We start from the raw sequence: 24,693 nt of genomic DNA on the forward strand, positions 1-24,693 counted from the left end.
AGGTCATGAGTGCTATGCGACCCGAGGGGTTAGTAGGTCATGAGTGGAAAGCTGACCGATGCCCATGCTACGACTCGGTGCCAGGCATGGTTAATGCGGCCAGTCATTTATGGCGGGTTAGTCCGGAGCCGGGCGCGGGACCCACTCAACCAGTTCCTTCCGACACGTCTGTCCTCCCTTGTCAGGCTCCGCCACGCCTAGCCCTAGGCAAGGTGCTGTGGGGTTCAACCGGGGGTGGGTTCTTCCAGGTTGGTTCACCTGCCTCTTTCGATTGATTAATGGGCCCCAGTGATTAGGGGTTCTTCCCATAGCGCGCTTACTGACCGGCGGGTCCTAGGGATCGGGGATGGTTTCCTCGATAGTAGCCCCCGAGCCCCGAGGGGAGATTGTCTCCCTTCCGGTGCTGATTAAGGGTCAGACGTGTGTCCTGTCAGCTTGTTCCCCGAGCAACTGTGGCGTTCCCCAGAAATTGGTGCCACAATCGTCAGCCTACTGGGGTGGAGTCGGGCGCCCTTCCGCCCCCTTTATAAACCTTGAGCGGTCGCTCCCCTCCTGGTCGGCCTTGACACGTCTTTTGAACTTATCAACAACCAGGCCAACAATCGAACTTTGAGTGTTTCCAGATGTCACGCTCCGTAGGTCACAAGCCAAGGTAGGCTTCTCTCCTCGGGCTTGCCGGCCTCCTCTCTTTGCCTGATATTGCTTTATTCGTTCCCCACGACAGTGTGGTCACAGTCGACCCAGAGACTGCATCTCGGTCGGGCTCGGGGGGGGGGGGGGGGGGGGGGGGGGGGGGGGGGGGGTGCCATGCCTTTCGCGTGGCGCGGGAGGCCGTAGAGGTTGAAGCCGAGCTGCTACGGCCTATGGGTGCAGCTTGCCGAGGCCGATGGTCGCGGGTAAGTTGTTTGATTCTTGCTTCTTATTGTTTTTTCTTCCTTTGTCCCCTTTTCTTATTCTCCCCGTTTCTCGTGGCATCCTTGGAAGCGGAGCTCGAGATGTTGCTCTACCGCTTAGGCCAGCTTGTGGATTACGCTGGGGCTCATGGTGCATCTTTAATCGAGCACTGGATAACGTCCCGGACCACGTTTGGGACATTGCAGACTTTGGCGTTCATTGTGGGGTCGCGGTGGCGCTACTTATGGTGTAGGTCTGCTTGGGCTACAACCTTTAGGATATCGTTGGTCCCCTTCATCCCTCTCAGATGAATGGTTGGAGGACCTGCTGGAAGGCTACAACAACGTAGCTTTCCGCATCGTTCTTAGGGTGTCGGCTCACTGTGGTGTGCTATGCCTCGGCACTATTCATTTGGCTATAATAATAATGTATGAAAAAGATTCTTTCTTTTTGGTTTCTAGCATTGTGGGGCTTTCGAACCCCTTCTCTATTATTCTATACAAGCTCGGTCGGGTACCTCCCCTCTTTAAGAGCATACGCAAGAGGGAGAGATAGGGAGACAGAGAGAGAGGGAGAAGGAAAAGTGTTCCCCTCTGTGGATCTCTTGTTAGCTCGTGCTTTCCTTCGCTCATGGATCGGGACAGCTCCTAAAGAAGCGACCACCCGAGGGGAAGGTGCGTTCGTCCCATCTTTCCTCATGGGTTCCCTTTCACCCTTCTGGCAACTAACCCTTAGCATACTCTCCAAGATGTTGTTCGCCTCTCTTGAGGCGCGAAGGCGATGTGCCTTGATCAGTCACCTTGTCGATCCCTCTAGAGAGGACCGATGATGCTCTTTTGAGGGATTTAAGTGTGGTACATTCAATCTTAGAGGCAGCTAATGATGAGGCGTGGCATCTACAATCGCGGCTAGCGGTTCTTAATGACCTAGGGGCATGTAAGCTATCATGGTCCGACCTCTGGGTTCTCGATGTTTTCTAGATCCCTGACTACCTAGTGGTTCATCACAAGTCCTAGGCTCGAAGTGTTGCCTTTTTCTTATGCGTTGATCGGGCTACAAGGTCCATTTGTGTGCGGGGGAGGAATCAGATGTCGTGTCTCCTTGACATCCCGGAGTGTGTTCATGAGGCTTTGGAGTTTGGGATTCACCATGGCGGAGTGACAACCTTCCCCATTACGCAACTTTGCTACGATGATCGTATTCTTGATGTTGACGGCCTACCTATCGAGACAACGTCAATGGACTTGGAACTCCTAACAAGCGGCTTTGACGCCACGACGAACTCCGTGCTCGGGGTGGTGTCGGTGGAGGAGATAATATGTGATCTCCCATAAACATGCTTTGTGGCATGTTTGTTCCTACAATGTGTATGGTCGTTGGGCCCCTTGGACCCTGGTTGGTACTAAACTCTATCACGGTCTGAGGGGCGCTATAAGTGCGACTTTTTCCCATTCACCATACTCGTGCGAGGCGAGCCCCCGAGCCTCTGCTCGATGCAGAGATCCATCTAGGCGTCATCTCGTATTTTTTTTGTTTTACTCTCCCCCGCGCATCCCTTCCACAGCGATGAGGGGAGGTGACCCGAACCACACTTACCTTGATGGTCAAGCAATGGTGCGTAGTGAGCTGCAAATGGGTAATCCAAGTGAGGCCCTAAGACCTTTCGTAGGATCCAAGCGCGAGGTTCGCTAGGGGACCGTCCTCATACTCCTAGTCACCGAATCATATAGTTGCTGACTCTGTTCGACCGGACTCGACGGCTCGTTGCGTATCTTCGTGATAAATCATGAGTCACACATTCCAAGGACTCAAACACAAGTTGGTGATGCCCTTCGCGCTTTGCGCATCAGGGTCCTGGTCGCTAGTGTGCTCGTCACTTGCTTGCCCCTCACTCTAGTTTTCGCTGAGGTGACCACGAGACCTTGTGGACTGGCCTTTCGGACCCCCGAATTTTGGCAATTCTACTGCGGTTTTTTATCCCCTCATAAAGGAAATAGAAGGAGCTTGAGGTCTTACCAGGTTGGACACTTTGAGCACTCGTTCAGGCTCCTCTAGTGGGACGTTCCAGTCGGTGGCTTGGCCAGCTTTTCGTCCCTTCTGCTCTCTGGGGTCCTATGTCAGTTGCATGGACAAAGGAAAAAGATTCGTTAGAACAATCGAGTTCACAAGATAGATGTAAAAGACATAGAAAATAAGGTGCGAAGAGACTGACAATCTCCCTTCTTCCTTGGTTTCGTCTGTCCGACATCCCCGAACGATCTGGGGCGGGCCCACCTTGAAACAAGGGTATTCAGTTGAATACCCATTATTTTTGGCAAAAAAAAATATATATACATGTATATGCTATATATATACTCTGAAATATTGAAAAATACATGAGTGCTGAGTATTTAGATCCAAATTCGTTTTAGGCTTTGTTTCTTACTTCTTTCCATACTCGGCCCATCTGGCCCATTAGGCATTAAGGGTCTGTTTGGTTGGGCTGTGGCTATGAAAAAAAGTTGTTGTGGGCTGTGAGCTGTGGAAAAAGCTGCTGTAGGCTGTAAGCTGTTAAAAAGCTAAAAACTGTTTGGTGGAAACCACTAAAAGTCGTTAAAAATTCTTCGATATATGTTTTCATAGTTCCATCCGAAAAGCCACTAAAAGCAGGTCCAGAGGTGCTTTCAGATTTGCACTACGAGAAAGTCGGCTTTTAGAAAAAGCTGCTTTCTGGATCCAGCCCTTTGGTTGGATTTTGGCTTTTAGGGGGGCAAAAGCCAAAGCCAAAAGTCAAACCAAACACACCCTAAGTCTGCCAGCTGCGCTTCAGTCTCAACAAGTCAACAGCCGGCTGTCGGCAGCCGCCAAGGCGCCAGGGCAGGTGCGACACGCGCGAGGCGGCGAGGTGCCATCAGCGGGCGGCCTCGGCGGCTCGGCCACGGCAACACGGGCGCCAGGGCCCAAGGGTTGACGCCTGAGGGAGTGACGGGCGCACCACGCACGCCGCACGACCATCGGGCATCGGCCAGGGCGCGCTTAAGCGCTCGCCGCTCGCTGCCAGGCGCCAGCCACGATGGAGCTGCCCTGCCCGCCCAGGCCCAGCCGGCACGGCACACGGCAGCCGCAGAGCCGTTTCAGACTTCACTGTTTCACTGTTGTGCCGTCGAGGTCGATCCTGAGCCCAAGACAGCCGTCCGCGATCTGCCGATTTGTGAAGTTGAAGTTGAGGTCCTGTTTAGTTGTTTGACCATTTGAATGGTTTCACTAATTTGTGATTTGAGTGTATCTTAATTTGTTTTAGACTAGGCATTGAATTGAGTGTATTGTGATTTATTTGCAGATTTGAAAATGAAGAGGAAGAGCAGTGCTACCACTGATTTGAGAGCTTTTTTAGCAAGAGCTGCTGCAAAAAAGAAGGTTATTATTGCTCCATCTTCCAATGAAAGAGAGATGCAATTGGTGATATTTCAAGGACAGACTGAAGCTAGTAATGCAACACCCGCAGAACAAGAGAGAGTTGAGAAGGAAGATGGGACAAAAAAATTTAAATGGATGCTTGGTTACTTTTATTGAAAGGCAATTCTTCTTGCAAGTCAAGGATGAGGACATTGCCACTCAATTTCAAAGCTTAAAGGATCAGAAGGTTGTCTTGTAATATGTAAGCTTCCTTATACTATTTAATGTTCTTCTGACCTATTATTTTTACATGAGTTTTGATTTAGTTTACTACTTCTGTATTGTGTATGTTCTATTATATGCTATGACTATTGTTGGAACTTGCTCTCAGTTGCAAGGGGATCCAACAAGGGTGAACAGGGACGTTAACAGGGTTCTCGCGCAAGATGGCAATAGCTCTGTTAATCTGGCCTCTCACGGGCGCTGTGCGGGGGTATTTATAGGTATCTGAGCGCCCAGCGTCTTGTGTTAAGGACGCATGTGCCCTCAGACACCTAGGTTATCCCCAGAATATTCCCATAAAGCAGGGTTACAGACTGTAATTACAGGAATGCCTTTATAAATTAGGCACGTAACACGCAGCGGCCACGCAGGGCCCGTTACAATGGGCCGGATCGCACGTGGGCCTCCGAGCTAGACGAGGCCGCACGGTGGGATGACCTCGTCACAGGCCTTCGTCTGATGTCGTGTCGAGCGAAGGGTGTCCCTGCCCGTTTTATCTCCGTCGGACCGACGACTGCAGCGAAGGCCTCGAGCGAAAGGTGGCGTCTTTGCCTTCGCCCCAACATTTGCCCTCCGAGGGACCAGTTTGACAAAGTCATCTAGTGCCGAAGACGTCGCTAGATGGCGGAGACGCTGCCCTCACTCGAAGTGGTTCCGCGGGGGTTTTTGACATGACCGTTGATTGACTCCGTACTGTTGGACTGCGGGTTTCCCGAAGCGCCGCGCCCTGTGTATAAAAGGGGGCGGGGGTCGGCGCTTTTTGAACTCCACTTTCCGCGCTCCGTGAAAACCCTAGCCACCTTTTCCACCGTCTTGCTGCTCGTCTGCCCTCCTTGCTCTTGTTCGCCGGAGATCTGGCTCGAGTGAAGCAAACCGCCCGCCGCCGCCGACGGTACGTAGCGATGCCGTCCTCTTCTTCTGCTGCCGCTACACCGCCGGCCGACGCCTCGCCGCCGGCCGATGCCTCGTCTAAGGAGACGCCGAGCACTTTGGTGGTAGAGGAGTTGCGTGCCGGCGATACGGTGGATTTTGGTGTGTCACGGATGTCGTCGGTCCTCGTGCAAGATATGCAGTGGCTGGGTTACTTTGGCGGCGGAGTTGCTCGCGTCCCGGGGACGGAGGAAGTTCCCGAGCCGGAAGGAGAGTTGGTTGTGTTCGAGGCGTTCTTCGTCGCCGGTCTCCGCCTGCCTGCGCACCGATTTGTTGGAGAAGTGCTGCGTAGATTCAACGTTCAGATCCATCAGCTGACTCCGTACGCCGTGGTGGCTTTGTCGAAGTATGTTTGGGCGACGACTTCGTACGGCGGACAACCATCAGTCGAAGTCTTTGCGAAGTACTATTGCCTGCACTGGCAGAAGAGGATGATTGGAGATGAAGTTGCCCAGTTTGGGTCCTGTACGTTTACGCCGAAGACCGGCAAGACCACGATGCAGGTAGTCGAGTTGGTTCCTTGCGCCCGCAACAAGTGGGGCAACTGGAATGAGTTCTGGTTTTACGTCGCGGAGGGTACCATCGAAGACCATGAGGGGCTCCCCGTGTCCGAGATGTGCTCGCATTTTTACTCAGCATACCTGCCCTTTGAGGTGGCGGAGGAGGATGCGGACGAAGGGGCCCTTCGGTGCGCCGCCGGCCTGAGCAGTGGGCGCGATTTGGTTGAAGAATTCGTGGCGTACGGGGTATGGCCCTTGGCTCATGGCTGGGCGTTGGGCGAAGTGTGCCCTCGCCAGATGCCTTCCCATGGTGGGAAGCTGGTGCGAAGTCCTGCCTTCGCGCTGGATCTGCAAAGCCGCGATCCGGCCGCCTTTGTGCGTGAGGTGGAGGATGGGGCGGTGCGGATCGTTGGTCGGTACGTGCCGAGGACAGAGAGCCAGCGTAGCTGGGATATCCGCGGGTCGAATGACCGTTTGAACATGGTTTTTGAATTGAATCGACTGCCGTATGACGGCTATCCGGGCCAAGATGATGTGGACCGCCGCGGGAAGAAGCCGGTGGTAGAGTCCGGAGACGACCCTGCGCCGGCGGCCGCCCCATCCTCTAAGAAGAGGAAACTAGGTATTGTTATGGGAGGACTTGGGGTTTCCGACGGTTTTGCTAGAGAGTTGATGAGGACATGCGCGGCCCCGGGGGGAAGGATGTCTTCGCCCGAGCTCCGGGAGTCTTCGGCGCGGATGCTGAGGGTTACCGGGGGTTGGTGGCCTAGGAATGTTCCTATCCCCCGCGCGGCCGGCGAAGACTTTTTTACATCCCGCATGGTTCGTGAATGGAAAGTGTTTCCTTACGGACGGAATATTGCTGATGTTGTGTCGGCAGTGATGGACAAGGATCACCAGGGAGCTGCACAGAAGCGCCAGGCGGTTGTCAGGCTTCATGAAGCCAGGCCGAAGAGGCAGCGAGGGGCTGCGAAGGCTGCTGCCCCCGGTGGAGGCAAGCCGCCGCTGGCGGCAAAGTCGGCCGTTCCTGCATCCAGCAAGGCGCCGGAGGCTGCAGCTGGCGCCGGTGGTTCCAGGCCCGCGAAGGCTTTGCCGGCGTCCAGCAGGGTGCCGGAGGTCGCGAAGGCGGCCCGAGGGTTGCCGTCGCCGACTTCGCCACTGACATTAGTGTGGACGACTATCTTGGTGGTAAGCCGTTGGCTCGTTTTTTTTAATTCGTTGATACGTCGCAGGGTCGGACGAAGGCCAACTTGTTATTGTTGCGCTTGCCGCGGCGACCACAGCGGCTGTCGTAGTGCTGAAGGCGAAGGGCGGTGCTCTTAGTGCCGGAGGCGAGATGCCGACACTCGTGGCTGTCAGGGACGAGGCGGGCGCTGTGTCCCGCCGGCTGAAGGAGATGAAGGAGGCGCTAAGTCAGGTCCGTTGAGCTAGACTTCGGGTTTTTTTTTTGCCGGCTTTGTTGGGGCCGAGGTCTTACGGGTGTTTTGCAGGCGACTGACTTCGCAGACCGCGTGGCGTCGGGGGCCCTCACGGCAGTTGTGTCTGCCGAAGTCGAGAGACTTCGGACGCAACATGCTGACGCCGTCCGGGAAAAATCGGCCGCCGACAGTAAGTGCCGCAAGCTGGCGGACAAGGTGGCCGCACTGGAGGGGGAGAAGACTGACCTCCGGCGCCAACTGGCGGGGGAGAGGAGGGAGGCTAATGAGGCCCTCGCCAAGGCGCAGGCTGCGCAGGCGGAGGCCAATCTGGCGCGGGCGGAGGGCAATCTTGCCAGGGAGCGCGCCGAGCAGTTGCAGGAGCGGCTCAGTGCCCTGGAGGGCCGTGTGGAGAGGGCCGAGGCCGCGACGCGCGCGGAGGCTGAGCGGACGCGCAAACAGCTTATGGATTCATATCATGAGCTGGGCGCGCGGACCGGTGACTTCGAAGTGCCGGACCGAGAGCCCGGACTTCGCTGCCTGGAGTGGGTACAGGAGGAGTTGCAGGCACTCCCCACTATCGTGGAGGGGTTTATGTCGTATGCCTCCCTGGTCCCCTGCGAGGGGGCGATGAACGCGCTCTCTCGCGAAGGGTGCCGGCACTTTGAGGTCTTCGACCAAGCTGATGAAGATTTTGAGCGAGATATCTACAAGGTTGAGGACCCCATAGTGAAGGAATCCGCCGGAGCCATCTACGACCGGATGTGGGGTCCGCACGGTCTCGAGGTGGTCAGGGAGCGGGCCGAGACGGCGAGGGCTCAGGTAACGTTTGGCTATTGTTTGACGTTTGCTGGATGTGGGCTATGTGTGGGTTTGCTGAATTTGTGTGCTGTGTCTTAGGCGGCGCGTGGCGAGAGGGTGGATGACTTCGGGGTGTTGAACAGCGCGCTGCCTGACCCGGAGCCGATCCCGGCGGAGGCCGTGTCCGGGGCCGCCCTGGAGCCGCCCCCGGAGACTGCGGAAGGCGCTCCGGATGCCCCCGCAGCTGCTGTGGCCGGCGGAGACCCGCCCCCAGAGACCGCCGAAGGCGCTCCTGATGCCCCCGCAGCCGCTACGCCGAGGGCTGAAGATCCTGCGACGGTGGCGGCGGAGGCGACAGCGGAGGCAACGGCGGAGGCTCCCGCGACGGCTGGGTCTTCGCAGGTGGCGTAGTGGGTGTGGATAGTTAGGGAATTTTGGATATGTTGCTGAATTTTGGTTGCTGCGCAGGTTCAAGATTTTGGGCCTGCGCACGCAACCGCCACTACTAATTTTTTGGCGGCTTCGATCGTGGATGGTGGTAATAAATATGATGGGTCTGCATCTGAGTTTTCTGATTTTGCTGACTCTGGGAGCTCGGTTGAGTGGACTGAGGAGTCGTCGGAGGAGGACTTGGACTACTTTGCGGCCTTGGATGTGGCAGCGGCGGAGGCTTCACCGCACGCTGCGGACACAGAAGATGTGCCTGGTCCAAGTACTGGGCGCAGGCGGCGAAGGGCGGTTGCGAGGCGTAGGGTGAGCGGGGCGGAGGGCGGTCGGCTTCGTGTGAGTAGGGCTGGTCGGCAGGAACTGTTGTCCTTGCCTGCCGCCGCGAGTACAGGTGAAGGGGAATTGCGAAGTCTTTTTGCGGGTGAGGAGCTTAGGATAATGTTATTTAACTATAGGGAGATGGGAATTATTCCGAAGGTTGAGCCGATGTAGAGTGTGATGCCCTCGTTTGTACATGTGTAAAGGCTTGTATGATGAAGTTGTGTGCCCTCGCACATTTGGCTATGTTCGCGAAGGCGTTACGTGCTTGGTCAGGTGTATTTGTTATGCTGGACTGGCGCGTATATAGTCGGTCTTGGCGCGGACAGTTTGGTGTGGTCGTTTTTGCTTTTGTTACGCTTTGTCCGGCTGTGCCCTCGGGCAACTTATGCGCGGATGGTCTTTGCAGTGGACTTCGGTTTTTCGCACTTGTTGTGTTAATCCGGCTGTACCCTTAGGCGACTTCTGCACGGTAAGTCTTCGCGGTAGACTTCGGTTTTTCGCACTTGCTGTGCTAATCCGGCTGCACCCTTAGGCGACTTCTGCACGGTAAGTCTTCGCGGTAGACTTCGATTTTTCGCACTTGTTGTGCTAATCCGGCTGCACCCTTAGGCGACTTCTGCACGGTAAGTCTTCACGATAGACTTCGATTTTTCGCACTTGTTGTGCTAATCCGGCTGCACCCTTAGGCGACTTCTGCACGGTAAGTCTTTGCGGTAGACTTCGGTTTTTCGCACTTGTTGTGCTAATCCGGCTGCACCCTTAGGCGACTTCTGCACGGTAAGTCTTCGCGGTAGACTTCGTTTTTTCGCACTTGTTGTGCTAATCCGGCTGCACCCTTAGGCGACTTCTGCACGGAGTTGTCGCACGCGAGGGTGGCTAGCGCTGAGCCTCGTGGTGACTTCGTATTGGTCGAATGTCGAAGACCGTCGTCGCGGTCTTTTTTCGACGCATGTTTTTGCGAGGGATTTTTCACTTGTATATTACATGGCTCCGCCTCGTTAAAAACCTCACCCCCCGGGAGGAAAAGATTGCGGGCCAGAATAAAATTGTTTTTGCGAATTACAAGGGCGAATCAGCCCTGATGAGTCAAACAAAAAATTTGCGGAGGTTGTCAATGTTCCAGGAGTGCTCCAGGTCTTCGCCGCTTGGCGTTGTGAGCCTGTAAGCGCTGGGGGAAGCTTTCGTCTTGACTATGAAGGGGCCCTCCCACCTGGGCTCTAGCTTGCCCCTGGACTCTATCCGAGTTGTTCGGACGAGTACGAGGTCCCCTTCGTTGAATTCCCTTGGGATGACTGCATGGTCGCGCCATGCTTTTGTCTGGGCTTGGTATTTGTTTAGAGCTTGCAGGGCGAAGACTCGGTCCCCATCGATGAGATCCTTTGAAGTGGGCTCGTCCACGTCGGGGACTGCTGAAGGAACTGTTCGCGGGGACCCGTGTTTTATTTCTTGTGGGGTCATGGCCTCCGATCTGTATAGAAGGCGGAAAGGAGTGAACCCGGTCGCCCTGCACTCAGTCGTGTTTAGTGCCCAGACCGCCTCGGGTAACAAATCGGCCCACTTGCCCTTCTTTTCGTCGAGGAGCATCTTTTTGACAGCTGTGAAGATTTTTCCGTTGGCGCGTTCCACAACTCCATTGGACTGCGGGTGATAGACTGAGGCGAAGGCAAGCTTGGTGCCGATGGAGAAGCAAAAATCTTTGAAGTCTTGGCTGTCAAACTGCTTGCCGTTGTCGACTGTTAATTCGGACGGTACTCCGAAGCAGCAAACAATGTTTTGCCAAAAGAATTTTTGGGCAGTCTTTGATGTTATTGTGGAGACAGCCCTTGCCTCGATCCATTTGGTGAAGTATTCGACAGCGACGAAGGCGAACTTAAGGTTCCCCTGAGCCGTGGGTAGGGGCCCGACGATGTCTAGGCCCCAGCGCTGGAGAGGCCATGTGTGGGCGATCAGCTTTGTAAATTGCGAAGGGCTGCCTGATCGAGGGGAAAACTTCTGGCAGGCTTCGCAGGACCTTGTGACCCGATTTGCGGCGCAGATTATTGCGGGCCAGTAGAAACCTTGGCGGATCACCTTAGCAGCTAGGGCCCTTGGCCCTGCGTGAGAGCCGCAGGTACCACTGTGGACTTCGCGTAGGATCTGGACACCTTCGGCTTCGGTGACGCATTTGAGCATTGGCTGACTGACCCCCTTCTTGTAGAGTTGGCCCTCAATCAGTGCGAAGTCCCGGCTTCGATGTTTGAGGCGCTTGGCCTCGTTGGTGTCGGTTGGGTGATAATACCCCTATAGGAACATAGTTATTGGTGCCCGCCAGTCTTCGGTCATGATAAGGTTGACTATGCGGTGGCCCTCGCTGTCATTGGTTATTTGGAGCCCTTCGGGGCTCCGGACAGCTGGTGTGCCGATGACATGGTAGAACACGTCGGAGGGCAGGGACTCGCCTCTGGCGGCAGCCTTGGCCAATGCGTCGGCCTCTTCGTTCTTGGCCCGGTCCACATGCTGCAAAGTGAATCCCTTGAATTGTCTCTCGAGACTTCGGATGGCCGCAAGGTATTGCATGAGTGCGGGGTCCTTTGCTGCATAGTCTTTCTCGACCTGGCCGGCAACTACCTTGGAGTATGTTCTGATGATGCAGGTGGTGACCCCAAGGGCCCTCAGCTTGCGGAGACCGAGGATGACTGCTTCGTATTCTGCTATGTTATTTGTGCATCTGTCGGATTCCAGAGCGAAGCTGAGGCGAGCCGCATATCTGTGTTTGACTCCGGTTGGCGAGGTGATGACTGCCGCGGCGCCTGCCCTCGCATGGCACCATGCGCCGTCGCAGTGGATCGTCCAAACCTTCTCTGCGGACGGGTCCGGCTGTGTTATTGGCCCAGTCCAGTCGACAACGAAGTCTGCCAGGACTTGTGACTTGATGGCTGTCCTGGGCTCGAAATTGATGTGGTAGCCGGAGAGTTCGGCCGCCCACTTAGCAATCCTCACTGATGCTTCCGGGTTTCTGAATAATTCGCCGAGTCCCCTATCTGAGGTGACCCAGACCTTGAATGCTTCAAAATAATGGCGCAATTTGCGCGAAGACATAACGACTGCGTAGGCAATCTTCTCCAGCTCTGTCATGTTACATTTGGACGGCGTCAGCACTTCAGAGACGTAATAAATTGGGCACTGCCTGATCACGCCCTCAACTGTCTGCTCCTGCACCAGTGCCGCGCTGACCGCATGCGGCGAAGCCGCAACATAGAGCAACAGAGGTAGTGAAGAGTCGGGGCTTGTAAGGACTGCCAACTCCGACAGGTACTGTTTTAGTGAGGCGAAGGCTGCTGCCTGCTCTGGTCCCCAAGCGAAGTCTTTTGCGCCACGGAGAGTTTTGAGGAAAGGGAGACTTCGCTCAGCGGATCTGGAGATGAATCTGTTGAGGGCGACCAATCTCCCCGTCAAGCGCTGGACGTCTCTAGCGGACTGCAGGGGCATCATGTTTATGATGGCTTGAATTTTGGTTGGGTTGGCCTCGATGCCGCGGTGTGATACCAGGTAGCCCAATATTTTGCCTTGGAGAACGCCGAAGACGCACTTTTCCGGGTTTAGACGGAGTCGTGCGTCTCGCATGTTCGCGAATGTCTCGGCGAGGTCAGTGAGATGGTCCGCCTTGCTCTTGCTGGCGACGACGATGTCGTCCACATATGTGAATATATTTCTGCCAACTTGCCCGTCGAGCACTGTCTTGGTAAGCCTGGAGAAGGTGGACCCGGCGTTCTTGAGTCCCTCCGGCATTCTGATGAAGCAATATGTGTCGAAGGGTGTTATAAAGCTGGTGCTAGCCTTGTCTTCCTCCTTCATGTATATCTGGTGGTAACCGAAGAAGCAGTCGAGGAGTGACATGACTTCGCATCCGGCCGCGCTATCGACTATTTTGTCGATCCGTGGCAGCGGGAAGTTGTCCTTTGGGCAGGCCTTATTGAGACTAGTGAAGTCGATGCACATTCGCCACTTCCCGCTCTTTTTCTGCACCATCACAACGTTGGAGAGCCATGTGGGGTAAGCCACCGGCTCGATGAATTTGGCTTCCAGGAGGCGGCGCACTTCTGCCTTGGCGGCTTCTGTCTTCTCGTCGGACATCTTGCAAAGCCGCTGTTTTTTCGGCCTCACCGAAGGGTCGATTCCCAAGCTGTGCTCGATTATGGATCGGCTGACCCCGACCAGGTCGAGGGCTGACCAGGTGAAGACATCTTTGTTCTTGGACAGGCAGCAGAGGAGCTTCTCCTCTTCATGCGAAGTGAGGTCTTCGCTGATAGTGACTGTCTGCTTGGGCGTAGCCTGGTCGAGGGGGACAGTCTTGGTCCCGTCGTTGCTCTGCAGTTGTGCCTTGTCGTGTTGTTTATCAGTTGGGCTGGCGGGCGCGGGGACCTCGCGCTGGGCCGTGAGGCAGTGCACGTTTCTCTGACCGGGTACGAAGTCCCGCTCTATGTTGCGCGCAGTCTGTTGATTGCCGTAGACCGTAATGACGCCTAACGGACCTAGTATCTTCATACATAGGTACAGTCCGTGAATGGCTGCTTCGAACTTATTGATGGAGCCCCGGCCCATGATGGCATTGTATGGATATACCATATCCACAATATCAAAGGTTACTTGCTGACTTCGGGCATTGGGTGCTACACCGAAGGAGAGAGGCAGCTCTATTTTGCCGACAGGAAAGGTGCCCTTGCCGCCGAAGCCATACAACGGGTTGTCCGAAGGCTTGAGCAGGCTGTGGCTTATGCCCATGCGATCGAAGGCATGGAGGAAGATGATGTCCGCCTGACTGCCATTGTCGACTAGGACTTTGTGCAGGTCCCAGCCTGCCACGCTGCAATTGATAACCATGGCGTCGCAGTGGGGGGCGCTGCGCAGGTCGACGTCTCGTGCGTCGAAGGTTAGCGGTATGTGGGACCACTTTGTCTGCACGACTGGGCCAGTGACGGCGACGTGGTTGATGCTGCGGTAGTGGTCCCGCTTCTGCCGCTTCTGCCGCGATATGGCTGATCGGCGAAGTCTTCCTGCTTTGGAGCGTGGGGGATGTTTTGATGTTGCTGGTGTGGTGGTGGGGGTGAGGGAGGTACGATTTGTACTTCCTGATGGTGTTGGTAAGCGTGGTGCGGTGGATGCGGGGCGGGGGCGTGGATATATGGTGGAGGGGGTTGCTGGTAAGTGTGTGCGACAACTCTGGGGTTGTCGGCTGGTTGCGCCCGTGCCATCCTATCTCTGGTGGCCTTTGTTTCTGGGCAGTCTTTGGTTTGGTGGGCGCAGTCTTCGCCATGGAAGAGGCAGTAGAATCGGCGCGGCGGCTACGCACGCCCCCGACCCCTACCGCGAGTTCCATTTCCGCGGCCCTGAGGGGATATTCCTGGCGACGAGGGGCGACAGCAGCGGGGTGCTGGTTGGCGATGTTGTGCACTTGCTGTTGATTGCGGCCGTCTCGACCGGAGTCTGGCTGCGGAGTCCTCGTCCACGTGCGGCTGTACTGTGGAGCATCTTTTGGCTTCCGTTGGGACTCGACCTTGCGCTGGTGGAGCTCTTCGGATTTGGCGTATTTTTCAAACAGCTGATATAATTCCTGGAGGTTCTTTGGCGGATCTCTGATGCAGTGGCTATAGATGACGCCGGCGCGAAGGCCACTGATAGCGTAGTGGATAGCGATCTGGTCATCAACTGAGGGCAGCTGTGACTTGAGTGTTAAAAATTTGCGGTAATACTCCCGCAGGGTCTCCTTTTCCAGCTGCTTGCAGAGCGAGAGTTCGGCCAAGGCGTCGGTGTCTGGGCGATACCCTTGGAAGTTGAGTAGGAACTTGTCCCGGAGGCTTCTCCAGGAATCAATGGACAGCGGAGGCAACCTGGTGAACCAGGTGAGAGCTGGGCCTTCGAGGGCGATGATGAAAGACTTGGCCATTGTGGCGTCGTCCCCTCCGGAAGATGCAACGGCGACCTGATAACTCATTATGTATTGTGCTGGGTCGGTGCTGCCGTTGTACTTGGGATAGGTCCCTGCCCGGAAGTTAGCGGGCCAAGGCATCACTTGCAGGTGTGGCGCCAGGGGACTTCGCTCGTCGAGGTAGTTGACCCCTTGGAATGGCGCGGCATGCGGGAAGGTGTGGTCGCGCTGGGGGAGACGCGGGTCTTCCGGTTGTGCGCGCTGCTGGAGGGGTGGCCCATGCTGCAGGCCGAGGTGGCCTTCGCGCGTGTCTTCCAGTTGTGCGCGCTGCTGGAGGGGTGGCCCGTGCTGCAGGCCAAGGTGGCCTTCGCGCTGCATCAGCGCGATCTCCCGCTCGAGGTCCTGGGCCTTCTGCTCTTCGTCGCGTATCATTTGCCGCACTTTGGCTAGTGCGGACACGCGCTGGCGCTTGGCCTCCAGTATCTCTTTCTGCCTCTGGAGATTGCGGTTCTTGAGGCGCAGGGCGCGCAGCTGTAGCTATTCTTCCGCTGAGACGCCGAGGACTTCACCGTCCTCGGTGAGGTCCGCGCCCTCCAGTAGGGCGAAGCCTGGGGGTGGCTGCGATTGTCCTTCAGGGCCGTAGGTGCGGAGAGTGTCGTCTTCGCAGGTGCAGATAACGTCGTCTTCAGTGGCCTCTTGGTGGGTGGATTGGGTGAGGGCGAGGGCCTTGCCCTTTCTTGCGGCGAGCAGTGCTGCCTTCGCAGCCTCATCAGCCTTCGAGTTAGCTTTCTTGGGTGCCATCGCGGGTGGTTTTCTCGTAGCACGAACGGTGGGCGCCAAATGTTGGAACTTGCTCTCAGTTGCAAGGGGATCCAACAAGGGTGAACAGGGACGTTAACAGGGTTCTCGCGCAAGATGGCAATAGCTCTGTTAATCTGGCCTCTCACGGGCGCTGTGCGGGGGTATTTATAGGTATCTGACCGCCCAGCGTCTTGTGTTAAGGACGCATGTGCCCTCAGACACCTAGGTTATCCCCAGAATATTCCCATAAAGCAGGGTTACAGACTGTAATTACAGGAATGCCTTTACAAATTAGGCCCGTAACACGCAGCGGCCACGCAGGGCCCGTTACAATGGGCCGGATCGCACGTGGGCCTCCGAGCTGGACGAGGCCGCACGGTGGGATGACCTCGTCGCAGGCCTTTGTCTGATGTCGTGTCGAGCGAAGGGTGTCCCTGCCCGTTTTATCTCCGTCGGACCGACGACTGCAGCGAAGGCCTCGAGCGAAGGGTGGCGTCTTTGCCTTCGCCCCAACAACTATCTATGCTATGACTATCTATACGTGAATCGATTATATATATATGTGTATAAAGTCTATTAGGATAGGCTTTAGGCCATCCAAATTTTTTTCTCTAGTACAATTTCGAATACCCATTCTCTAAATCCTGGGCCCGCCCCTGCGGACAATCGTTTCAGGGTTGGGGTTCAGAACCGGTCTAGGGCGCTGAGACTTCGCCATGAATTGAGCCATCCCATCGGCTTGATGTTCCTGCTGTCGACCGGTGCCTTCCCCTTTTTCTGGCCCAACTCAATGTGTTATGGCTTGAGCTAGAGATTGCTAGCTAGTCACCGCTCGGAAGAGGGGGAACAGGTCCATCGGTCAGTCGGAGGCGATCGCGTCTCGAAACTCACGATGTTCGTTCGAGGCAAAACAGAGGTCATTATGCCTATTGCCTCTAACCTCGTGTATCCTGGCTAATTGTACTGTATCGCCGATAGGGCCGATGGTGACCAGGGACTGGTCGCACTACCTGAGGGTCGGCGAGCGGCTGGTCCTAGCAAGGCAAAAGGTCCCGCTCCCTATGGCCTTTTGTTCTCCTTAGGTTTGAGCCCCCTCCCGGATGGTGTCGTTATGCGTAAGAATTCTCTGAGTAACTTGTAGTCCTCATAGCCATGTCAGACTGAATGCTGATGGTTCGGACATTCGGCTTCAAGGAGCTTTTCGAAGTGATCAGGGGTTTTCTCAGCTGGAGGCCTTCCTCACGTCCAGCTTATCGTAGCCGCCGATACATTGGCTCATTTTCATCACCCTATTCTCCTCTTCATGTTGAGGTGATTGTCGACATCTTCATCTGGACCCCTATCACGCCCAGTCTTCCGTTTGCGACTACCAGTGGTGGCTCTCTCTACGTCCTCTCTTGATGCATGGCCCGTCGCAATGTCGAAAAGCTTCTTTGGCGTTTGTGGGGTCTTCCGTCCCAGCTTATGCACCGAGGTTTTGTCGGTGGCTCCCTAGGTGAAGGCGTTGATAACGTTGGTGTCCGTGAGGTTGGGCAACTGGTTGCATTATCGCGAAAAGTGTCAGATATAGTCCCTCGGTGCCTCGTCCGACTACTGCCAACAATCGTTAGGGTCCCATGGGTTTCTCGGGCGTACGTACGTGCCCTGGAAATTTCTAAGAAAAATCTCTTCTAGGTCTACCCAGCCCTAGATGCACCCAGGGTCGAGGGTATTGAGCCAGGTCAACGCCGAACCTACTAACAATAGGGGGAGGTTCTGGATTATAAAACCATCGCAATTCGCTCCCCGCGCATGACACACAAGCCGATAGTCCTCTAGCTAGGGACCGGGGTTCGATTCCCTAGTGTACTTCGCGATAGTGAGGGCCTGTAGTGTGGTCGTGCGGGTGCCCGCAGGATATGGCAACAGAAAGCCTATAGCCATGACGGCTGGGGGCTTGGGTGTCGATCCTCGTCAGAGTCAAACCGGCCTCGCTGCGCCGGCTGTACCGATGGTCATCGTTTGGCCCCTTCCATACCTCCCCGACACTCCCTGGGTCAGGCGTGCTCTATGCTCCCTCGCTTATTTTCAGTTCCAACGGGGTGGGATCCGCTCCTGGCCCACTTCAGACTTGATCAGTTGTCTCATAGAGGCGTCGTTGGTTGCCGGCACTGTCGTAGCGCTCTAGTCAACCCTCGGCACTATTGTAGAGGTGTCGTTGGTGGCAATCTCTAGCATGGCGGGTCAAGTGGAGCTAGGACTGACGCCACGACGCGCACCGCAGTGTCAGCGAGGCTCCCCTCGAGGTTCCCTAAGAGCAAGGAGGGGTCCTTGATCGGTGAGATCACGAGACATTCTCGAGTCGAGATGTGGCTAGTCCCATCTAATAGGAAACCGGGTCTGTCTCCCGACCCTGACAGGGGGTAGCCAAACGACGGTCCCTGAACAGGACTTGATACCTCAAAGGCCTTGTCAAAAATGGGTTGTGGTGAGCCTGGCTGCATGCTCCCACCTTCCAAGTGATCGAGGTGATGTCAAGAGACTCGCTCGTCCTAGGAGTCTGGGCTTCGGAGGCCTTGTTCATCATTCCTTTGTTGCCGAGGGCGTTGGCAGAGTTCCTAAAGCGTTCGGTTGCTCCGAGAGCCCATGCTACGCCAACATCAATTTCAGCCATCTAGAGCTTGGAGAATCTCATCGTGGAATGTCGGTGTTTGTGACACCGCACACCCCGGGGTTACCCTCATGGTGCTTTTGAGTAGGATGGCGTCATTGATTGTGACTCGATGGTTCATGCGATATCACGATGAGAGAAACGCTCGGGCTTGAACAGGTTCAGGCCGCTTCGAGAGGCGTAATACCCTACGTCCTGTGGTGGTTTTCTGTATTGAGGTGAGTTACAGGTTGTGGCTATGAGAGTGGTGGGTTGAGGGTGAGATGAAAATGGTAGGGGTTCCTCCTGGCCTTATATATACAACCAGAGAGAGCCCCCTGCACAGGTGTCGATTACAATCTCCTTGCTTATCTCCTGATTTGTAGCGAACAGTCTTCCTTTATACTATGGAAATCTTGCACTCACGCGTCCGAGTTATTGCTGGTGGTTTAGTCTAACGGGTGGGCGCAAAAAACCCGGCCCGACATACCCGTACTCATGCAGCAGCTAACTCGGACTTGGGCCTCTTTTGTATTAGAACCGGCTTGCCTCTCCTAGTTTCCTTTATCCCGCCCACCACGAGACGCCCTAGGAGGGCGTCTGCTGTGTGGCCCCGGACATATTTTCGTGCTCGTGTGGACCCGGGGGATATCCGCCCCCACTAGCCCCCGATCTTTGAATTGATTTGAAATAATCAACTCAAAGGTCTTCATTGCTCGCTTTTGAGTTCAGCGTTCTTTTTTGAGATTTCATGACTCTGTTGGGTGCACCGAAGGTGCACCCATTAGGTGTAGCCCCCGAGCTTTGAATTGATTTTGAAATAATCAACTCAAAGGTCTTCATTGCTCGCTTTTGAGTTTAGCATTCTTCTTGGACATTTCACGTCTTTGTTGGGTGCACCGAAGGTGCACCCAATGGGTGTAGCCCCCGAGCTTTGAATTGATTTTGAAATAATCAACTCAAAGTTCTTCATTGCTTGCTTTTGAGTTTAGCATTCTTCTCTGAGATTTCACGTCTCCATTGGGTGCACCGAAGTTGCACCCAATGGGTGTAGCCCCCGAGCTTTGAATTCATTTTGAAATAATCAGCTCAAAGTTCTTCATTGCTCGCTTTTGAATTTAGCATTCCTCTCTGAGATTTCATGTCTCCATTGGGTGCACCGACCAATGGGTGTAGCCCCTGAGCTTTGAATTGATTTTGAAATAATCAACTCAAAGGTCTTCGCATCCTGCTTTCAAAAGAGTTTGGAGTAGTTTGACGGTGACATCTATCCACACATTGCTTGGTTTAGAATCACTCCGATCAGACCCCCTGACGAATTGGAGCCCGACCGGATGAACCCAAACCAAGGGGAGCCTGGTTGGACGACACTTGACCGAAGACTTCAATGCTTCTACTGATTGGACTTGTGCTCGATGGAGTCTGGACTTCCTTCAGTTTGACCAATCTCTCCCTTTGTTGTTGTGTATTTATTGTGTATATGTTGCAGGTCGTGGTGCTCTAGAAAACCTCAAAATCCCGATGATACACCCAATGGGTGTCTATCCACTGAAAGGTGTCCATTGTCTTGTCTCGAAATAGTAAACTAATGCGATGGGGAGGTGTAACGCTGTGTCTGAGCGGTTGACTTTGATTCCTTCTGGTGCCATGTTATGTGAAACGGTGCCAGCCACCTGACTCATTTCTTGGAGACTTGAGCCGCTATTGAAGTCTTGTGACTGTTCGGCGAATGGGCGAGAAACGAACGGTCGTCTTCCGGCTCCTTTAAATAACCCACTCGCCCCCAGTTGCCTTCGTCACTTGCACTTGTTAACTCGTCCTCTTCCCCTCCCTCTTCCCTTCACCCCCGAGAACAATGGCTGGAGGCAAAGGAGGCAAGGGGAAGCATCATTCGTCTGAGGGAAAGCACAAGCGCCCTCTGAGCCCTCCATCTGAGGACTTTGGGGGCTTGGTGGTCTCGGAGGAGGAATTCTCCTCGGAGTACGATGGCTCGCTGGCCCCGGTGTCCCCGCGGCATTGTCCGACGACTCAGACGACTCCATGGGGCTGTTAGTGGCAGACCAGATCTACATCCTGCCCATCGAGCGCGTAGGGCTCGAAGGGTCGGATGACTCGGAGGACTCCTCAGAGAACTCCTCGGAGGAGGAAGAGGAGGAGGATTCCTCGGACTCCGAGGACGGCGGCGGCAGCAGTGGCGAGGGCGACGGTGATGGCGAGGGCGAGGGCGACGACGACGATGATAACGCCGGTGGCAAGATGCCACCAGCATAAATAGTAGTATAGTGTAGATGTAGATGTAGCAGCAGTAGTTGTTGTTGTTGTTGTAGTAGTAGTTATAGTAGTAGAGGAACAAGGATATCAGGAACAAGCATAAATATGATCGTTGCATCTCTATTTTTGCCTCACAAATTGATTCTGGTGAACCCAGTCGACGATTTTAGTTTTCGAAAACACTCAGGTAGGCCCGACCAGAAACACTGTCTGACCCATTTTGTTCTGTTTTGCCAAAAACTGGTCCGAGCCACCAGCCTGCCACGATGCGCCCAACTTAACGTGTTCGCATATATCTTTGTCAACGGTTTCTTGGTGCGTGAACCCTAACTCTGTTTGTCCTTCGTCGCACTCTAGCCTCTCGAACTCCCGCTCATTCTTGCAATGTTCCTAAGCCTTTTTGTTTGCGAGATCATGATGGCACCTAGGAAGAGGAAACAGGGTGTCGCCATGCCCGATATCCCTCCGATTGATCCCAACAGTCAACTACTTTTCTGCGGTAACTATGCTTCCTTTGTCTCAGAGACTGGTCTTCTTCACCTCGTCGAGGTTGGTGTTCTTTCTGTCCAAAGAGTTATGCTCATGGAGGATCTAGCGGGGAATTATCGTCCCGACAGAGGATACTCAAGATGCGGTTATTTTCGTGCCCTTCCTCATCAGAGGGTTGTCTTTGCCATTTTCTCCCTTTTTCCGTGGCCTCCTTGACTTATATTCTCTCAATCTTACTCATCTCTTGAAATTGTCGTGTTCGTTCACCTCTGTGAAGCCTTCCTAGGAGTTTTTCCGCACTTTGGTTTGTGGAAGTACCTTTACCATTGTCAGCCTGGAATGGCTAGGGGGCAACATCAGTTGGTCGGAGGCGCCAGTCTAGAGCTTCGTCGAGGCAGGAAAACTGAATACCTTGACATTCCACTAAAGGATAGTATCAAGGGATGGCGCTTCGAGTGGTTTACCATGGAGAACCATCACAAATCGATGCACGCTCGCTCTGGGAGATAACCCGACGTTTGAACGCCTAGTTGGATTTTGCTTGCCGAGATATCTATACTGAAGAACAGGGGCTTGACTGCTGAAGCTATTGTTGTTGACTTTGTTTATAATAACATATAACCTTTGAAGGATAGAGTGTACCCGGCTTATTTGTACACAGGGGTGAACGGCCCTTCTCGAGTTACCAATTAGCAGATATCCGAGGAGAATGTCCTGAGTCGAGTTGATTTGATGTTGAGGGGTAAAATTTCGGATGTTGGTGCTCCTCCTTCTTACTCTGCCTGGAATCTTCCCCCAATGGTAAGTGCTAGCATGCACGAGCTTCTGTATTGTCACCCTCAATGCTTTTAATGTGTCATTCCATTGTTGTAGAGGCCCTTTTTAGAGTTCGTGTCCAACCCGCCTGTTCAAGACGGGAGCCCAGGCCATAGAGTGTGACCTTCTTCGGATGAAATCGAGGACCTCGTCACCGTGTACAGGGGTTTTCCCGAGGAGAAGAGACATACCCACTTCCAAATGCAATTTGTTGCTTATGATGCTAAGATGAACGCAATTCTATATGCACTAGCTGGAGAGTCACCTGGTCTGTTCAAGCTGAATCAGTAGATGTTGTACTCGGACGACTATGCGATGAGGAGAAAAGAATTTGCAGCCCTGTTAGCGCTTGCTGCAAGCGGACATGTCGGGTGAGCTCCCCGGTCGTGTTCCCTGAAACGACGAGGAGAAAAAGAAAGCTTCAGCGGTCGTCCCGCTTAGAACTGGAGGCTGACTCCGCTGCTCTAGACCTTGGTGATGACACAGCGAATGCCGATCTTGAAGATGACATGGAAAGTTGGGGTGGCGCTAGAGTCAGTAGGTATGTTTTGGAGGAGGAGGAGGATGAAGAGGATGTGCCCTCCTTGGTTCATAGAAATAGTCGCAACAAGGCTAGCAACGATGATACAGACCAAGCTCTCTCGGGGCTGGTTAGCCTCCAGGGAATGACAATGTCCGCCATTGACGACGTGCTGGAGGAGGTTATTCTCGAGGACCTTTCGCGGTAGCTTTCTGAAGCTAGGGGTGCCGACGTCCTTATAGAGATCCTGGACAGCGCGCCCTCTGCTAGTTTTCTGGCTAGGCGACAAATAACCCCACCAGTTTGCCATACATCTCCAGCCCCCAAGGGTGCTCCGGTTCATGAGGATGCTCCAGCCCTCGAGGGTGCAGCTGAAGATGATCTAGCCCAAGAGGGTCCTAGGACTGGTTCTCCCTTAGCTGTCTCCATGGACGTTCATGTTGGGTCGCCGCTGGTTCTATCTTAGGAAGCTGTGGTGATGGGTTCTAGTTTTCCCATTAGCCCAACTGGCCCGATCACCTTAGAGGTCGGTGGTCCTGGCACCGAGGATTCGATGGGTACTCCTGGAGCTAAGATCCCATTGGGCGTCGCACTGAGCATGGACTACACTCTTCCTTTGGTGTCTAACCCTACCCCTAATGTTGCTTCTGTCATTGCTTTTCCGTCTGATAGTATCTCGATGCCTCCAGCCCTGGGATTTCCCTTGTTCCTTTCCAACCTTCAGGTATGTGCATCCCTACTCTGCTCTACCCTTATCAGTGGATGTTTTCCTTTTTGACTTTTATATTTACAGAGTATTCTAGACTCGGTATCGACTCAGCTAAGGTCGTGTGGCGCTCCTGTTCCTGAGCAGATTTCATCTCCATCACAGTGGAACCCTCTTCTTCTTCAAAGGCAAATAGATGATCTAAAAGCTTCGAACACCATTAGTGGATTGATAACTCTTCTTGTGCCTGTTGCTTTTCTGCTTATGTCACAGATTACTTTTGCTTGTTTTTTCGGCGTTGATTCAGTGGTGTTCTGATGCTGAGGAAAGGTGTGCGCAGAATCAAGCGGATCTTGATCAAGTAACCACGCTCCTGGACGATGCCCGTGCTATGAACTCTTCCCTGAATGCCAAGCTTGACTCAGAAAAGAGAGCCCATGGGTTAACTTGTTGAGGTCTTAAAGTATCTTGTTTTGTGTTTTTGCTTTGATATCTGAAGCTCTCTTGTCTGCAGGAGGAGATACAGAAACTTCTTGATTCTTGGGACAATTTGGACAAGTTGTACCATGACGCCAGCAATTCTCTCACCACCTTAGAGAGGAGCCACCGCTTTACCATGTCAGAGCTGGAGCGCCAGAGAGATGAGTTAAAAATCTCCCAGTACGAGATATCAAGACTTAGCAGGTCATTGTCTTTGAAAGATCCCATCATCAGAGAGCTTCGCATCTTGAAGAAACTTGTGTCGCAGGAGCTAGAGGTTGCTCGTCGCGATGTAGAGGCTTCCCATCATGATATCAAGGTCTTGGAGGACGATCGTGCTATCATGAAGGCATGGTGTGACAAAGCAATGGATAAGGCTATCCGGGCTGGCCGGATTTTGATGAAGAGGCCTGGCGTTGTGGTGCCTGATGACATTGTAGTTGATGTACTCGTTGCATCGGGTACTTTGAGTAATCCTTCTGCTTCTGGTGACCCTGTGGACAAGGTTCCTCGCGAGGATGCTCATGCACAGTAACTAGAGAGTGAGAGTGTACATTGATTTGTTCAAACAGATAATAACTTTTCATTGAGATGGTATTTTTCGCGGTTTTTTGAACTCTTGTCGAATGTTGAGTTACTCTCCTTTGTTGAGTGTGGGTAGGGCATAGTATGCGCCCTGGGCTTTTTGCTGCTTAATTGATCGTGTCGCACCGACTTAAGGCATTTCCGAATTAAGTCGATTGCTGCGTTGGTGGGGCATAGTAGTCACCCTAAGTTATGTATGTGTGAGCATGTCGCGCTGACTTAAGTCGTTTCCGACTTAGACCGATTGCTACATTAGCAGGGTATAGTAATCACCCTAAGTTATTTATGTGTGAGCATGTCGCACCGACTTAAGGCATTTTTGACTTAAGCCGATTGCTCCATTAGCAGGGTATAGTAATCACCCTAAGTTATGTATGTGTGAGCATGTTGCACTGACTTAAGGTGTTTCCGACTTAAGTCGGTTGCTTCGTTAGCAGGGTATAGTAATCACCCTAAGTTATGTATGCGTGAGCGTGTCGCACCGACTATTAAGGCGTTTCTGACTTAAACTGATTGCTCCGTTAGC

At 53.9% G+C, this 24,693-nt stretch overlaps 1 long non-coding RNA gene across 1 annotated transcript; it reads left to right on the forward strand.

The window, feature by feature from the left end:
* The first annotated feature begins 798 nt into the window (after positions 1 to 798).
* LOC103654666 (uncharacterized) lies at positions 799 to 24,197 on the forward strand. The gene is made up of 3 exons (XR_566263.4): positions 799 to 896; positions 4,214 to 4,531; positions 23,617 to 24,197. It is a non-coding gene; the product is annotated as an uncharacterized lncRNA (long non-coding RNA).
* The last annotated feature ends 496 nt before the right edge of the window (positions 24,198 to 24,693 follow it).

This window comes from Zea mays, chromosome 4 (genome assembly GCF_902167145.1).
Source record: "Zea mays cultivar B73 chromosome 4, Zm-B73-REFERENCE-NAM-5.0, whole genome shotgun sequence".
Taxonomy (NCBI): Eukaryota; Viridiplantae; Streptophyta; class Magnoliopsida; order Poales; family Poaceae; genus Zea; species Zea mays.